This window comes from Suncus etruscus, chromosome 3 (assembly GCF_024139225.1).
Source record: "Suncus etruscus isolate mSunEtr1 chromosome 3, mSunEtr1.pri.cur, whole genome shotgun sequence".
NCBI classification, from domain to species: Eukaryota; Metazoa; Chordata; class Mammalia; order Eulipotyphla; family Soricidae; genus Suncus; species Suncus etruscus.
Window position 1 is genome coordinate 162,028,149 of NC_064850.1, and position 14,671 is coordinate 162,042,819.

Consider the following 14,671-nt stretch of genomic DNA (forward strand, 5'->3'; position numbering starts at 1 on the left):
AATGTTGGCACTTGTATGTAGTTTCCAGTTGATGGACAGAGTGTGTGTGCTTATGAATATGCATCTCAAAATTATTGCTGCATTTATAAATTAAAGTAGGGAAAGTGGACTTAATATCTTCACATTACTTTTCCTCATATTTTTATTCAATTCTGTTTTCTATTATCTTTATTTATCTTCTTACACTCAAATTTAAAATATAATGAGCTATGTTGTGATAACATTTTTATGTCCTTGCTAAAATTATTGTTCATGTTAAAAAAGATTATTTTAACTTTGGGTACATTTTTATTTGGGAGTCTGCATTCATTTATGCCATAAATACTATTAGGTGCTTTAGAGTAATAAGAAGACAGTCAGCACCTATCAAACAACTACTGAATCAATGATTGTACTCTTGTTATGCCATATAAACTGTATCTGTGAACAATTAGTATAAGAGGTAGAAGCAAGTAAAATAAGTGGGTAATATGCTAAGTATATTGAACTTTTAGATGTAGAAAAAGAAAATCAAGTTAATTTGATATCCTTGAATCAGGCTTTGAAATATATTGTGTAGAATTTGAATAAAGTAAGTGGGAGTTACCAAGTAAAAGATTTAGTGATACACAAGCAACAGTTAAGTTTGTTGAAGTTGTAGAAAGAATACTAGAAATGAATCTATGAAGACAAAATTAAATTTTATTTTGGCAGTGTGAGGTTGAGGGCAAACATTCTGATCACTGTTCTTATTTTATAGTGCAAGGCCTTTTTTACTTTTGAGCAGGACTAATGTAATAGGATCCATGCTTTTTAAGGAAATTATTCTGGCAGTACTATAAAGGAATGTAAGGGATGATAAGCATGAAAGAAGAAAGAGTAGATAGAAAGCAATTTTAGTTGTTACCAAAAAAGGGCAAAGTGAGGGCTTATATTTGGAGAATAGTTTGTAAATTAAAGAAGATAATGGACTCATTATCATTACCATCAACTTATTAGTGGAATAATAATTTGACTAGTGAGTGAAAGCAATTTTGCACTTTGAAACTAACATTTGAAACTAGGTATGGGGAGAAACAAAGTAAAATGAGAGGCTTCCAGTGAGGCTGGGTCTCAAGCTTTGTGAGTAAGAGTAGTTTGGGAATTATAAAAATTAGTTCTCATGTTCAAAGTCTACATCAATTTCAACATGCATGTGGTGGCTTGGTTTGTATGCAATTTTGTTGTCTACCCCTGGAATAAGATTTAGCATATTCAGTGTACTCACATGTTTTGGAATAAAGAAATGATGAATTATTCTCACTGCAGCCAAATATTTCTGTAACCTGCAAGGCCCATCTAAGCTTGATGTTTTATTCAAACAGCAGCAGTTTCTGTTTCTCAATTTTTTGGTCACTGTGAGAAATATAAATGAATATGGTGTAATACCTCCTTTCTAATAACATGTAGTCTTCTGGGAAATTATTCAAGAAATAATTTCTCTGTTGTGTGCAATACATACATAGTTGTTAAATACAGAGAACACGAGAGTAAATGCTTTGAAGGAATAATGGAAGAAAGACACACTGAAATACAAAGTACTTTTGTTCATTACTAAGAAAGAAATCCAATTACTGGATAGAGCCACTAAATTTATATAAGGGAAGGCAGAATAACATAAATGTCAACATAGAATTATAAAGAATTATAAAGAAAGTTATCTGAAGTTATAGAGAAGAATAGATTTTATCTGAAATTACACTGGAGATGATTTTTTTATGGTGGAGGGTATATTGAAGTTGAACTTAGAAGGACTAACAGGTTTTGTAAGTGAAAGTGGATTTTAAAGAGGCAGATCATGACATTTATAAAGAATTGCTACTAGGATGTTCCAGACAATTTGGTATAGTATAATCTTACTATCCTACAGAGGGAAAGTAAGTGTTTGGATGTTTTGCTGAAGGGAATTGTGATCTACAACCTTGAAAGCTTATGAAGCCTTAAACTCTTTGAACTTTTCCTGAAGTCTTAAATTTTCCAAATGAGAAGCGGCATGCATAATGCAATATAAACAAACATATTAGTGCTTGGCCCTTAGTAAAGAATCCAAAGGATAAATAGAATTCAATTCTTATTTTTCTTTATGATTCTGTATCCGTGTGAATGTTGGCTCAAACATATAAAAAAGGCAAAGGCTCAGAGACAATAAAAGTCATGAATATTTAAGATAACTTGCCTTAAGCTTGGGCCTTGGTAATGAAGAAAAATAAAAAGCACATGAGATCCAGACACATTCCACATAGGTGGAAAGTTAATGAGAACATATTATCTGTAAGATTGTGTTGTAAATGGTCTAGAAATTAACTAGTCCTCTTATTTGGGGTGACTTGGGAGGACAAAAAAGATTGACTTACCAAATATGTGTGTGTTTTTGTTCATGTGTGCTTTTGCATCCCACCTGTGGTTCTCTGGAGATACATGTTGTGCTGTGGGATATAACCCAGGCCTCATTTATGTAAGGCATGTATATTACATCAGCCTCTGGCCTATAAATGTATGATACTAGAAATTTAGTTCTTCTCATACTCTGTTTAAGATGTGCTCTCCTGGGAGAAGGGCCAGGTTACCCTATGTATCAATCTTCCAAAACTACCACTGTTCAGGTCCAGCTTATAAATAATCAGTTCGTTTGAATAGCATCATTTTTTAGGCAGAATGAGTAGAAACAGAATAGAAATGTGAATCTGATCACAAAGATTATGAAGGGTTAGTGAATGGGACTATGTTTATGTGAAGTTGAAGTATTTTCACTTAGTTTTACAAAATCTGAAACTCTGATTTTGTGTTTTCTTTTGTTTTCTTTTTTTCCTTTTCTTTGATTTTCCAGATTTTTCTCTGGTTTCTTATTTGAGGCATTCCTACATTCTGCCTATTCTGTAAATAAATAAATAAATAAATAAATAAATAAATAAATAAATAAATGCTGGTGCTTCTGATGATTATTTCAGTATTCCATCTTTAATCAGATTTAATCTTTAATGGGCTTCCACCTGTTAGTGACAATGATTATTGCGCCAGCCTATCTTTTTCTTTTCTTTCTGTTTTGACATCTATTTACCTTGGGTTACACTGTTTTCCTTATATATTTTGGTTTGGGGCCACACCCTGAGGCACTCAGGGGTACTGATTATATTTATAACTTTCTGTTATATAACATTGTAATTCAGTTTTAATTTTGTTTTTACTTTTTTTCTCATGTATTATAATCAAGAAAATTAAATTCATACTGACTAAAAAAGGGAATTTATTGACACAGATAACTAGACAACAGAATTCTCATTGCTTTCAGTTTCATTAATTATCAAGAACCATTTAATTGCTTAATACATTAATTTTAAAATATTCTGTGTTGGAAATAATCTAAACTTGCATCCCTTTGTGATAGTGGCAACTAACTGAATAAAAAACTGAAATGTGCTAAGGGAGTTTGACTTGCATGCTACCAACACCAGTTTAATCCCGAACGCCCTGAGCCTTCCAGCAGTAATTTTTGAGTGCAGAGCCAAGAGAAACCCCTAGACATTGCTGTGTGTGGCTCCAAAACAAAATAAAACAAACTGAATACTTGCCTTTTAGATTATATTCATAAGCAAAACTATCACTATTTCAAGGTTCATATTTATCTCACATGAATGTTTTAAATGGTGCTGTGCAATTGTTTTAAAAGAAATCAGAGCTTCTTTTGAAGTTTTAGTATTAATTATATTCTGAAGTTTAATGATGCACTGATACTCTATGATAGAGGTCAGAGATACTTAGACCGCTTGGAGGTGAGGAATGCTTAACTACTCTGCCCACTGGTGGACTAGATTTGAGTTTATTTTTAGCCAAATTGGTTGATACTTAGATTGTAACCCACAAATTGATTACATGGCTTTTAGGAATGGCAAGAAGGAGTAATACAATCTTTCTAATTATAGTAAAAACTGTGGACTGAAAAATCATGAGATTTTAAAAAATCTTGGCCACTCCAAAGAAACACATATATTTGTGAGAGAATGTGACTAAAATTGGCTGTGGAAAGGATTAACATGTTGACACTGGCATCACAATTTATGTTAATTAAATCAATGTCAAGTGTGAGTCATGTTTGTTTAGAAATAATTTATAATAGTTTATAACTTTTAGAATAACTTTTAGAGACTTCCACCATGGTGAGTTATCTGTCACTCCTTTTTATTTTCCTCCTCTATCAAAATACTGTACTTTTTAAATAAATAACGATCTTCTCTGTACAGTATAACCAAAGAACATATATTAAAAATGGTCATCATTATCATGTAATTTGTAGACTCAAGTCAAGTTTATTTATTTGTTCAATCATGTTAATTTTAATTTTATTTTTTATTCAGATAACTTTAGTAGACTTAATCATGTTTTTGTTTCCCAATGTGATGCAACTGATAAAAATAATTAAAGATACAAAAGAGAATATTGACTTATTGACCATTTAGAATAGATGGTAAGAGAAGATTGAGCTATTAACCATTTAGAATAGCTGGTAAGAAAGGACTATTAGTTGAGGTGGTTGAAGGAGGTGAAAAGTGCTGCTTTCTGTATTCAGATTAAAGAAACAGGAAAGAAGGAATGAATAAATACTTACGAAGAATACAATGAGAAATAGGAGCTTTTGAGGTGTAAGGTGGTATACTTGTCTGTCTAGACAGAGGTTCGGAGATTTTTGGAGAATAAAAATGGCTCTAGAAAGCTTTATATTTTTTGTGTACAATAGTGGAAAAGTGGTTACAGAACAGCATTTGAGGTTAAATGACACTGGCCATTGTCTACTTAAGTGCTCTTGTCTCTAGCAGTAATAAATAATTAGCTTGGCTTTAATGTGATGGATGTGACATTTTGCAAGGTTTAGGGAAGTTTTCAAAGAATCCAACTGAAGAAATTGAAAAATATTAGGGGACTTGTGAGATGTGCATTGAATGGTTGATGATGAGATCTGGGCTGGGTAGGGGAACATATTAGGTCAGAAGGGATAGTTTAAGTGGCAGTTCTTGCTCAAAGCAAGAATAAAATGTGGTTATAAGGAGAGAAATATGTGTTGTTGAGCAAAACATTAAAGAATCTCAAATAATAGATTTTAAATATGATTAAGTTTAGGTAAACACATGGGTCAAAATAATCCCTGTGGCATTACAGATCAAATACAAAGAAACCAGGTTCAGTGCTAGTAAACAGGTAGAATTATAGTTAGTTCTTCGTTCAGTTATGGTGTAGAAATATTGGCTTTATAAATTTAGTGCTTGGATTTAGTCAGACATGTTCTTGTGCTTAGCTATCTGCAGGATATGCTTGGTGAATTTTTAGATCCTCGTTGATTATATATAGCAAATCTTTTCTTTCTTTAGGAATTTGTACTTTATAAACTGTGTCTACATAGAACTATTTTGTGACCTTTTAAAAAATATATGGCAGCTGCTAGAATAAATGTCAACTAAAGTGGAGTCATATTTAGGTTTTTATTACATTTTCAAATTGAACCTCACTGATGAATAGCTTGTTGTCATTTCTGTCATCTGTATCATTTTTAAGTAATGTTCATCTCTGCATCCATTTGGTGATGGCAGGACTGTCAGGGCTGTCTCTGGATACTTATAAGATCATCCTCCAACTTTTTTCTGAATAAATTGTGCCATTATTTTTGTCCAAATGATAATTGGAGTATTTCAATTAACTGTTACTAGTCTCCCAGTTTTATTCTGCACTCATATCTGTGTTTCTGTGGTTTGTCAAAAGGCTGGTCACTGAAAGATATGTACTATATAGGTTCTTTAAAATCCTATCTAGCCTTGTGCTCAGGTTTTTGCTCTCACTGGCAATAATGCACATAATTTTAACCGTGAAGAATGTCATTAAACTAAAATGGAACATTTACACAGTCCCTTTTGCAAAGAATTTTGGACTAGGAAAATGAATGTGTGTGTCAGACATTTTATAGCACATGAGAATGTGATTTATTGATTTCTGATGGCTCTGTTGGCATCAGTGTATATATTTAAAGAAGTCACGCAGCCTTTATAAATGCAAATGGGAAAGGGCTTTCCATCTTTTTCCTCTATGGAAATAGCTCATGCATTTGCAATAACTCAGGTTCCTCTTAGAGATTGCTCTATGTACTGTATATATTGATTTTAAAATTATACTGCATTTTCATTCTACAAATAGCATATATAATGAAATGTCAATTTACCTAAAAGATTATAAAAATTCAAAAGTATTAAAGATATGAAAAAATACTTGTATTGTAAGCCTTTAGGTTAAGTAAATGTGTGCTTGAGATATAATTATTTTAATGGAACTGGCACTTTGGCTTTTTCTCTGCTTCTGAAATCATATCTGAGAGTACTTAAGAAATCCAATATTCCTTCTAGGCTAAGTCACTTACGGGTGATAGTAAATCATATATGGCCAAAGATATTTTTGAAGACCATGCCTGGGTATTTCCATCCTCATTATTTGATCTATATATTTAATGAAAGGAAGTGATTTTATCTCAATATTATTCACATCAAACCAGCTTGATAGTTGCCATCAAATCCTATTTATCAGTATCTGTTTCAGTGTATGACAAATAATGTATAGATTAAATTGAATGACAGACATGGGATTAATTCCACATAATAGGCAGTCTGGCAAATGGGTCTTATTTCAATTCATGCATAAGGGATTGAACAAATTGGTGCAATAATTTAATCTGGAGAACAGCTTATTCTGTACATTAAACCACTTTCATCCTCCCTTATAGAGGAGAATACAAAATGCAAATTTCCTGTCATGAAAGCATCCCTTTGGTGTCATAAGATCATCCACCACTAGCATATTAGATTGCCAAACATTTAATATTGGTACCCAATGTTTTATATTTGCCTATTCGCTATCTGATATGCCTTATTAATAATATACTCAATAGCTAGTTTATATAGCCTTGGAAAAAAACATAAGGAATTTTAACCTTGTATTTTGTGCAAATATAAAGGGGTCAGCACTAAGATTTGAGAAGGGAGTTGTGTCTGTTATGTTATTTGAATAAGGTTATTATGGGCTACTCCACGGGGTAGATGGGAACAGGTGTCCTACAGTCATTCACCCCTAAGTTAAATTCAAAACTGATCTTGCTCAAATTATGAATCATTAAAACTCCTGGTATTTATTATATCACAAATGTACTTTCTAGATAAAAACTTTGATTTTATTTGTAGCATTTATTAATGATTATTGAAGGACTGTAGTATCAGTTATAAACAGAACAATGTAGTAAAGCTTAGCTCTTTAGATTAGGGTTACATTATAATTAAGTATAGTTAATTCCCTTCTCAACTTATAAATTCCATTAGAATGACAATAAAGTTTTCATTATTATATTTCTTTATTGGTCAAGAAACCTAGGGGAAGAATGACAGTTACTAATAATGTTGAAAAATTTCAGTAGGAGTAGTGAATGTAAAACCAAATTGAAGAGATGACCAAAATAATAGAATAATAGTAATAATAATAGAATACCACTATGAGTAATGCATACAGTCTGTACTTGTTAAAAAGGGATGCTTTGTGTTCCATGTGCAAAGATTAGATGGTTAAGAGATGCTTAGCTTCAATGATATATCCCGAACTATTCTGTAAAGGTATTCATAGTAAAGAATGAATCTCTCTTTCTCACAAATACCCTAAATCTACTTGGAATAAATACGCACTTTTCCTCATCCCATATCCAAAATTAAAAGATTTGTACAAAGAAGGTTCATGAGAGAAGCAACCTTCATATTCAAAGCTGAATTGAGGGCCAAAGAGATATGTAGGTCATTAGCCTTGCATATAGCTGACCTGGATTTGATCTCAGGCATCCCACATGGTTGGTCCTTTGATACCATTGCCAGGGGTGATTCTTGAGCACGGAGTCAGAAGTAACCACTGACCATTAGTAGTGGGCCCCCAAAACAAAGCAAAACTGATTTGATTCCTATTGACTTTGCTATTAGGGTGAAAAGAAAGATATCAGTATGTGATGGGAACAGTTCAAACTTAAGACCTATGTTAAGACCCATGTTAGTTCTCAGAACAAGAACATGCTATTATGTTAAACATGCTATTATGTTAAATAAAAATAATGGTTTATGAGATAATACACTGAAGGAGTTTCAAGATAATTACTATTAAAAATAGTGAGGCTTTATGATAGGTTATGCACCAGACTAAACTAATACTAGTGATATATTACCATGGTGTGATACCATTATGCATACTGTACTTATTGAGCTTACTGTTTATTTGAAGAAACAACGTTGGACTCAATGAAGGTGAATGAAACTCCCTGGGAGATGAGAGATGAAGCATCTGAATGTCTGAGAAAGCCCCATGAGTGAGCTTGATGCAGTTATTTGGAAATAGTTTCAGTACTTTGAAATTTGAAGTTATTTTGGGCACCTCCAGAGCTGTGTGCAGTAAATGATAGACACTTTCTTGTGTCTTTGGTGTGTGATATGCAATACAGCTGGTGGGAAGAGACATCATGAGCATGCATATGAGAAATCTGTGGAAACTTTGAATAAAAATTTATTTGGTCTGAAGATTAACTAAAACTCTAAATTGAAGTTTTATAAAAAACAGAAACCCACTTATCCCTAGTTGTTAATTAATTTTAATATATAAATTGTAAGAATGATAGAATAGCAGGAGGGTTCAGACTAAGGCATGTGATTTCAAATCTTAATGGCCAATTGAATGAAATTGGTCGAGCTTACAAGGAGACTGAAAAGTAGTAGTTAGTGAAGCAAGGCAGAGAAAAATCGAGAGCATGTGTCACTGTAGTTAGAGCAGTGAATATTTGAGGAGGTTGTAATTTATTGAATACTCAAGTATTGAAGCAAGTGAGAAATGAGTGTTAACCGTTATATTTTTACATATGTAGTTCACTGGTGATTTTGACAAGAGCAATTTTGAAGGCATAGAGTAGGAAGATAAAAACAGTTTGGAGTAACTTCAAGATAGAATAAAAGACAACAATTTGGATACAACTCATTCTATTCCCAGAATTAAAGAAGAGACGGTGTAGTAGATCTTAGAAATTCTTCCTAAATGCATTGAGATTCACTTATTTTCCAAAAATTGCTAATGGACACCATGTCTTTACATTCAAAGTCTATTTGTGTTTATAAATACAAAGCTATTTCATTCTCTTTATTTTTATTCTGCCACTTTTTTAATATTGTGGCATCATGATACTATCAATGATATTTTTTCATGTTACAGTATTCCTACACCACACCCATCTAGAATGTCTGCTATTTTGTCCTCTTCCTCAGGTCCGTAAAGTTATTTTATTCTTAACTATATTTGCTTTTTTATATATTCTAAAGTATTGTTTTATACTTTTAAGTTTCCAATGTTATTAATAATATTTTACTTCCTATTTTCAAATTAGTACACTTTGTAGAATCATGTTATTTACTGTTTTAGAGAAAAAATTAAAGGATGATGAAGATTGAATTAATTAAGGAATAGGAATGGTCATAGTGATTAAGGGATCAATTTATCAAGAGGACTTAGCTCTTATTAACATATATACATCAAATGAAAATGAATCAAAGTTCATAAACAAGCAATAAATCTGAGGAGATAGTTTGACAGCAACACAATAAAGCACCCTACTCTTGTCATTAGACCAACTGTCATTGGACAGTTACTTAATAAGGAAAAAAGCCTTAAATGAAATTAAAAGAGCTAAGATTAATAGACTTGTGTACGGACCCACCTCCTTACTACAAAACAAAATTCATATACCTGCATGCATTTTTCTCTATAATATATATGGGACATAATCTATAAACATATTCTTCACAGTCTGGAAACAATACAAGTTTATCAGTACAGTTCAAGTATTATGGATTCTGTTTAGAAAGAATAGCAGAAGTCTCTTGTTAGACCAAAATGTCATTAAAGTCAAAATAAGCCATAAAATAGAAACAAGAAAAACTCAAATTTTTGGAAAGGAAGTAATATACATTTTTAACAATTATTGTGTCAAAGAAGAAGAAAAAGGAATAAATAAAATACTACGTAAATGAGAATAAAAACAGAAATTAACAGAATACCTGGGACACCATAAAAGCGTATTAAGAAAGACATTGATAGCAATATGAGCTTACATCAAGGAACAAGAAAACGCTTAGCAAATTACTTAACAACTAGATAAATTATAAAAAGAACAAATGAATTACCAAGTAAGCAGATGGAAGTAAATAATAAAAACTTAAGTGCAGAAATTAATAAAATCATGCAAAAGACTAGTAAAACCAAGCAAGAGCTGGTATTTTAGAAGATTAAGTAGTATTCACAAATCCTAGCTGAACTCATCAGTAACAAAAGAAGAGTACAAATGATAATAAATTAGAAAGTTGAGAAATTATAATAGATACCTCAAAAATATAAAATATCAGAAGAGAGTCAGATAGATAGTACAGTGTGTAGGGTGCTTTGCTTGCAGACAGCCATACCGGCTCCTGTATTGTCCAGCATCTTGTATTGTCTCCTGAACCCACCAGGTAGAATTCCTGAGCACATAGTTATAAACAACACCTAATTATTGACAAAAAAAATCTATTTTTTAAAAAAATGGCTTATAGACAAAAGGAAAGATAAAGATATTACCATCAGGGGCCAAAGTGATAGTGCAGTGGTAAGGCATTGGCCTTGCATGCAGCTGACCCAGGATAGATCTCGGTTCAATCCCCAGTGTCCCATAGGTCCCCCAAGCCTGGAATAACCCCTGAGTGTCACCAGGTATGGCATATATATATATATATATATATATATATATATTTATTTATTTATATCCCATCAGTAGATAAAGAGAAAATTCAGTAAGATTTAACGTTTATTCATGATCAATATTCAACAAAATGAAAATAGAAGAAAATTGGCACAAGAAACTAAATGCCCCAAATTTGCCTGCTACTTCAAAAACATCTCAAAACTGATTTCTTCTATCATCTTAGGTTATATTTTATACATTTTAAAGAATCATTCATACTTCTAAAAGAAAAGCTGTTATTTTGATCACTATTTTTGCTATCAAAGATTACAAACAGAAGTTTGTGTTCAAAGTTATCTGGAAAGGGGCCAGAGTGGTGATGCGCAGTGGTAGGGCATTTGGCTTGCACACAGATGTCCTACTGATCCCCCAGTGTCCCTTAGAGTCCCCAAGCTAGGAGCGATTTCTGAGCACAAAGCCAGGAGCAACCCCTGAGTGTCGCTGGGTGTGGCCCAAAAACCAAAAAAAATAAATCTGGAAAAATCCTGGCATTTGACAGTTTCTGTTATTTATAAACCTTTAATTATCCATAATAATTGTTTTAGGTTCTTTTTCCACAAAGGAGAATATTTCTTTTTTTATCTTTCTCAATACTTTGTATGAATGTATGGAGTTTGTTTATATTGCTTTGGAGAAAGGGATAATTACTTTATGTCTGATCTTTAGTGGTCACTATAAAACTATATTTTGAAATTCATAAACACTGATCTTATTTCTAAGTATCCTGTTCCTTTGGTAGGTAGTAGAGAAAAAATTAGTAGGCAGAGTCCTGTACTCATGGTTGTCAAATACGCAGTCATCAAGAATAGCATAATTTCTAGATAGTATTATTCCATTGCAATGTGATAATTCAAAGGTTATAATCATACACAATATATGTTTCATTTATTTTTTCTGTCTAGGTTTTTTTAGGTGCCACACCCAGCAGCAGAATCAGATATCGAAAACCCGAGATCAAACCCAGGTCGACCTATGTCAGCCGCATGCAAGGCAAACACCCTACTGCTGTGCTGCCACTCAGGCCCTTATTTTTTTTAATCTAGGTCGATTTTATATATCACCTTTAATTTTTAATTGAATCATTTTAATACCTAAGTTTTTGTTTTATGGGTTTTTAGAAAATATTTTTGAGGCCATAGTTTGCTATAGTCAGGGGTTACTCCTGATTTTTCATTTAGAAATTACTTTTGGCAAAATGCAGGGAACCACCATATAGGATGCCAGGTATCAAAACTGGGTCAGCCATATGCAAAGCAAATGCTCTACACTCTGCACTGTATTTCTAGGCCCACATTTTTTAAGTTGATATATCTTAGATATAAAGATATTATTAAATAAATAGTGAATAAGAGAAAGTACACATTAATGGATGGTTGAGGAAATGCATCCAGCTGCTAATTTCTCTATTTTCTTTCATCTCTCTTGCGATGGTATACAGCATGTTACTTTTGTACTCAATGTTCTCATTTAAATTATTCATCTAATGTTTTATTTTTTTTAGAAATTCTATTGAAAGATAAAGAAATCTAGAGAAAAATGTATTGAACAAGATTATTTTATTAATTATATACTATATATTGATATATTAATATATATTATATATTATTAATATATGGATGTAATTTTACATAGTAATTTAATAAATTATTTTTAATATTGTTGCTCAGATGTTGACATAATTAACAACTTGTATATATTATATCAAATATTATATCAAATATATTTCAATATATTTGCATGCATTTCATTCTAAACAATAAGGTTTTGGGGCTTGAAAGATAGCACAATTTGTGCGTGTGCAATACACTGGGCCTAATATTCAGCCCGGAATCCCTATCCCTCCACAGGCCTGCTGGTGTAGCCATGCTTTAATCTCAGTACCATGGGCCTGTAGACCAGGCTATGCTTAGAGCACCCTAGGCATTGCCAGATGTGGTCCCTGTTTTTCAAAACTAGGTACTTTTTTCATTCTGGATATTTTAAATACCCTTGCATAAATGTTATATTACAAAATACAAGATAATTCATAGCAAGAACAAAACAAATGAAGTGAGTGTTGACCCTAAAGAGCATCAGTGAAGCCTGGGTAAAAGAATTGACCTTTTAGCATTGAGGCAGGAATAAATCAAGGTCCTTCAAGGATAAACCACTCAGAGCACACAGTGGAGAGACTCCAAAAGGGAATCTCCATTTAGTATAGATTTAGGGTATCTTTAATTGTCTCATTTTAGGAGCATCATGAGATTGAGGTTTCATGTGAGGGATTTTTACCTGTTGCCAGTAACAAAATAGGAAATTTAGGATTGGGATTTTAGGTGCCTGGGATTTTGCCACTGTCAGCTAATGAATGGGCATTTGTACCAATGTTAAGTTTAGTCCTTCTTTGAACAAAATCAGTACCAGCTTTCTTTGTGTTAACTGGGGCCTTTCAAGAATCTGCACCAAGCAATATGTATAAATTCGGACTTGATCACTATAGCCAACATTGGCATGTTTGTTTTTGTGATCTTTGGGCCACACCCAGCTGTGCTCAGTGCTCAGGGATGGCTTATGGCAGGGTTCAGGAGAATAATGTAGTATCATGGACTAACCCCAGGTCAGCAACATGCAGGCAAGCCCCTTACCATCTATGTCATCGCTCTAACTCAATTTTCTTTTCTTTTTTTTTTTTTTTTTTTTGCCACACCTAGCAATGCTTAGAGGTTGTTCCTGACACTGGATCCAGGAATCAATCCTGATGGTGCTCAGAAGACCATATGGGATATAGGGAAACAAATCTGGCAGGTTCAGCCACATGAAAGGTCTTTACTTACTCCAGTATCTCTCCAGCCCCCAATTATGTTTTTAAACAATGTGCTGACTTACAGATAAAATTGTTTTAAGATATTGTCAATTTTTTGTAATCTCTTTGTACAACTTGAAAAGACACTACATATTTTTTATCTAAAAGTGTTTTCCTATGTTCAATGTTTGTGATAATTTAAAATTTTAAATATAGTCCATTAACTCTTTTTAATAATATATTTAAGCACCATAATTATGAACATGTTTGTAGTTGGGTTTCAGTTATAAAAAGAATACCACCTTTAGCTTTTTAATTTTTACTTTGTCTGAAAGATAAACCATAGTCTGCAGAAAATCAGTTGACCTCTAGATATTTTAAATTATTTTCCAAACTACAGATAATTTCAGAAAATGTGATATCAATATTTTAAACAATCTCAAATATACTTTTTACTTTGATTTACGTATCAATGCAAGCTATTAGACTGCGAAGGTTAGTTTGCATAGCATGCCTTTGAAACTTTTTAATCTATTTAATATTTAAGTTATGTTATTGTAATTTTGATCATTGGATCATAGACTTTGAATCTTTTGTTTTCATAAAAGTGTTGGTTTATTATTATTATTATTTAAAGAAAAGACATCATATAGTTGACACAATTGATCATAATATATTTGTTTTAGGAAGAACAAAGGCAAAGTTATTAAAAAAAATAGAAAGAAAAACTAGAGATGAAAGAGAAAGGAAATAAGAAAAAGTTCGTAGCAAGTATATATTTGAAAATTTTTGAATCACCGATGAACTCATTAATGCCCTAGCTAAAGGTTTAGTAAGATTTTTTTTTTTTTTTAAGGATAAGAGTTAAAGAAATACAGTAAGAATGGTGTTAAGAGTGGCAGTTGAGGGCCCGGAGAGATAGCACAGCGGCGTTTGCCTTGCAAGCAGCCGATCCAGGACCAAAGGTGGTTGGTTTGAATCCCGATGTCCCATATGGTCTCCGTGCCTGCCAGGAGCTATTTCTGAGCAGCCAGCAGGAGTGACCCCTGAGT

At 32.5% G+C, this 14,671-nt stretch overlaps 1 protein-coding gene across 1 annotated transcript in view; it reads left to right on the plus strand.

Moving 5' to 3' along the window:
- Positions 1–14,671, plus strand: part of ASXL3 (ASXL transcriptional regulator 3) — a 151,558-nt gene that overhangs the window by 92,398 nt on the left and 44,489 nt on the right. The gene's annotated exons all lie outside the window — the stretch shown is intronic.